Source organism: Pteropus alecto, unplaced genomic scaffold (genome assembly GCF_000325575.1).
Source record: "Pteropus alecto unplaced genomic scaffold, ASM32557v1 scaffold398, whole genome shotgun sequence".
Taxonomy (NCBI): Eukaryota; Metazoa; Chordata; class Mammalia; order Chiroptera; family Pteropodidae; genus Pteropus; species Pteropus alecto.
The window spans coordinates 2,352,599-2,357,262 of record NW_006442497.1 but is presented as its reverse complement, the minus strand read 5'-3'; positions in this window follow the sequence as shown (position 1 = coordinate 2,357,262).

The following is a 4,664-nucleotide window of genomic DNA, read 5'->3' as shown; positions in this document are numbered from 1 at the left end:
TGTTGATTATTACTTAGTCATCTGTGTTGAAATATACCCTGGATTTGTTTTAGTGACAGACACAGAGACAACTGCCTTTGAAAGAAAAGTTTATTTACAGTTCTCAAGAGAGGCGGGCATGTCATGCTAGGCAGGGCCGCATGGAGAAGTATCAGGGTTGGTTAGGAGGCAGAAGGAATGTCAAGAGAGCATGGCCCAGAGCCTTTATTGTGGTTTCTGTGGGAAAGAATAGGTGGGCAGAGTAGGCAAGTTTGAGCAAGTTTAGGATTGTATAGTTTGAATAATGTTGGTACGTTCTGGGCTACAAGGGTGGTCTCTAGTTGTCTAATACCTGGCCCTAGGGTGATTTAGGGCAGGGGAAATGTTGGCTTGGTGTTTGAGAGTTAGATAATAGAAGTGTAGACTTAGGATTGGTTGGTTTGTTTATGATAGCCATATTCCTTGGTTAGTTGTTTATTATCTAGGAATTAGCTAGCCTGTGGAGGGGCACTCTCTCCCTGGCCAACAAGGCCCTATGATGCCAAAGTATCATAAAATATAGGAAAAAACAAAACAAAACATGTATTCACCATTCTTTGATGATTGTAGTACTTCGTTCTCTCCTCCTACCAGCAGTGTATGAGATTGCCAACACCAGGTAGTAGTATCTTTAATTTAAAAAAGAAATCCACAAAAATGTTGGCTAATTTTAGCGTGTAAAAAGTCTTGTTTAGTTTTGCATTTCTTTGAGTTCTATTGGCATTTGGAGTCCTTTTGCAAATGATCTATCTTATAATGCTTATCATTTTATTGGTCATTAAGAGCTTTTTATACAAGGACATTACTCCAACAGGTCTAGTGGGTTAGGTTTTTTTGTGTGTGAAATTTTGTTGCCATAAATTTGAATTAGTTTGGCAAAGTGATCAAAGGAGAACAGGTAATGGGATTGTGGGGTGGGGAGTGTTAATGTGGGCATTGCTATCCCCCTCACCCAATTTGACTGTACAATTGATAGAAACATTACATTACCTATTTCTTCAAGAGCCTTAAAGATTGTTTAGAAGACATATGTGGAAAAATGCCTCTTTATTTCCATAACAAGAGTATTTCTTGTTTGGTGATATGAAAGTGAAAGCCTTTTTGTCTGACTGCTGTAGAGTGATCTGGTTGAATTTGGAACAAGAAATACACTGTCTTTCCATTAAAAAAAGTTTTTAAAACTTTGAAAAACACCCATGAATAGTTGAGTTTTAGTGTTCGCATAGTTTTGATAGGGCTGCTGTGTCTTTCCTGTATTTCTCCAATATGTAAATTAAACTTTCTTTTTTGTGAGATTGAGAGTATTGAAAAGTACTAAGCAGGTACCTAAGCAAATGCTAAATGAATAGTTGAGAGAGCTATTGCAGAGTGTTAGGAATTTGATATAGATTTGGATTTGATGAATCTCAGAATTTTAGGAATGGAAGGGACTTTTACATACCTTGTAGTGTGTCACTGTATCAGAAGTTCTCAATCCTATCAGTTTATAATAGGTCTCTCACTTTCTCCCTGTTGACATTTTGGGCCAGATAATTCTTTGTTTTGGAAGGCTGTTCTGTACATTCTAGGATTTTTAGCAACATCTCTGACCTCTACCCACTAAGATGCCAGTAGTCCTTACCCCAGTTGTGACAACCAGAATTTTCTCTAGACATTGCCACATGTCCCCTGGGGAGCAAATCACCCCCAGTTTAGAAACACTGGTTTATAACAAAATGCTTTAGAATGCCCCTTTACCGTTCTGATAAAATTATACATACAACTTAAAAAAAAACAACATAATGTCCTTACTATAAAGGGAAATAATTTATAATTAAGTAATATGTATTTCAATATGTAAGTGAACAGTGTGACTAAATTAAAGAATACCCCTAGAAGGTGGTATTTCTCCTGTTCATGTGATGTCTAAATCTCCTATATTAATTTCCTCTATTAAATACTTAAAAATCACAGAGAAATATGCCTAGGCCTTGGAGCCAAGTAGGTCAGTGTTTGAATCCAGTTCTGTCACTTACTAGTTGTGTAACAATAGGCAGATTACTTAGTCTCTCAGAGAATAATTTGCCATCTATAACTGGGGATAATAATGTCTACTTCATGGTTTGATTTGAAAATTTAATGAGCCAGTATATAAAATAACTTGCGTAATGCTCTGTGAAGAGCTATATATGGATTATTTAATCTTTGCTACAATCCTAGAAGGTAGTACTATTCTAGTTCTCATTTTTACAGATGGAGGGAAGGAACCAGTTTGTAATTTAATCCCAGTATATTATGCTATACTGTTTTCCATATACTACCTGATAAATAGGTGATAGTAATTATCAGCTCCTGTTATTACTTATTTCATTTTTTTCTAGCTTTGAGAGTCCCCCACCTCCAATATTAACATCTGTGCTCTCTCCTTGAAAAATTTACCTGTTGGTTTCAGATGTCCCCTTTCAAAGATACACAATTAATCTATTTTAGTTATTTATCAAAATTCTGATCTCTTTGTATGCATGACCTTGATATTTCTGAAAAGCTCATAAATAATGCATTCAACTTTCCTTATAAATAAAATATAACCCTTGTTTTTTATTATTTAGGAAGAACTTATTCTGATAAGTAACTCCTAATGTCAAATTTGTAGCTATATTGTAGCCTTTTTGTAATACAAGTGTAGAGAGATAAGAGATTATGTTTACATTGTACATTTTCAATGAAGGACAGTGTGTACATAGTGAATTTGATTTGTTTCACAATCTAATGAAACATGGTTCTAAGAGATATCTTAATGTTGCATTAGGCTTGACTTCTGTAGATGATAAAAACTCTTCAGAATAGTCTAAACCAATTATCTGTTTATATTAAAGGAATTGGTAATAACCAGAAATAATTAAATTTTTAATTAATCGTTCTTTTCTGTTCTGAATTGTATGTGTGAATATAATGCCCTGAAGGGTGGAGGATTGATATTTTATGGGTACATTATTTTTCAGCTAATTTAGACTTAAGCCCAAGCACAGAAATGGCAAGATTTAAACAAAATTAACCTTGGAGTCCTTTATATGGAACTTTAAAAACACTTTAAATAGGTTAGGATGTAGACCCCACACTACCCTCCATGTGTCACGATTATTGATGTGTAGCCAGTCTTGTTTCATCTATAATCCTCTCCTCACTTCCTCTCCTGGATTTTTAAAAACCAAATCTCAGACATTATATGATTTAATTTGGAAACATTTCAGTATATATGAAAACAGCCACAATGCTGTTATGACATTGTAATGTAAAACTTTTTTAAAATAAAACAAAAAACTCTACAACATGGCTAAAATTGCACCAAGTATAGGTTGAAGGTAGCCTTGGCTTAATGGTAGTACAAGTGAAAGGATTTAAGGATAGTGTTAGATAGATTAATCTTATGGGCTAACAATGACAATGTGGGGATGTGACCCAAAGAAGCTACGGTATATTTATAGTATGTTATGGAGAGTATAGCCCCAGATATATAGACTCTATGCTGTATTGTGTTAGGATCAGAATGTCCTATTTTATGTAGAATATGACTAACTATAGTTTGCGGGGAGAGCAACTGAGATAATGAAGAATGTAGAAATTATTAAAGGGTTAGGAGGTGTTTCATCTAGAGAAGAAAGGAGAGAGCAAGTGTGGGATGTCAGATATTAGAAAATTTCCTCTCTAATTCTGTAGGACAGAACTAATATCTCTAAGGAAGACGATTTAGAATTGTGTTACTAAAAATAGATATTTCTAATAGATGACCAGTTATCCAAGGGAGTGGGTGGGGGGAGGATAATCTAAAATCCCTGAACAGTGGAATCAGTGGCACCGTGAGGCAGTAAGCTAAGTTATTGGTTTATGTTTATGTGGAAGCCACCTGTCTACAAATAGATTCGTTAGGAATTGGTGGTTTTCAAACTATTTTGACCTCTCTCCATAGTAAGAAATATTTAATTGCAACCCAGTATAAATGTGTAAGTAAAGATTCCCCCCACCATCTGAAAGTAGAGTGATCCTATGACACCTTTTGTAAGCTGAAATAGTGTAAAGTGAACAAGCAATTACCATTGGTTTACATGAAAAAATATTTGTTCCCACACGCAAAAAAGAACCTACTACATCATACCGAATAACACATAAAACCTAAACTAACACTAGCATATAGTAAAAGCAGTGCCATTCTCACTGCTCGGGGTGCACACTGCCTCTGTAAGGGCATCCCTGTAAAACAAACGCTGAACACTGTTTTTGCTTTTTGCCTTTTCCCCCCTAAAAGCTAAAATCCTCTTTCAGTTAGTGAAACAGGTAATATTAATGTAGGGCTTTTGTAAAGGGTAAACAACATAAGACAAACTTTAAAAAAGTGGGGGATACTGATATCTGAAATACAAATTTCATGAAATAACATATACCCATATTAAATGTGTTGCTGACATTTTCTTTTATATTTCATTATTTTTAAAAGGCAGGTTGCTAATTACTAAGTTGATTTAACAACTCACTAATGGATTGAGACTCAATTTGAAATATACTGGACTAGAAAAATCTAAAATCCTTGCAACACTATCATCCTGTGGTTGTTTCTACTCAAATCATGTTAAACTAAGAAGTAGCAATTAGACCCAGAAAATTCCACACTG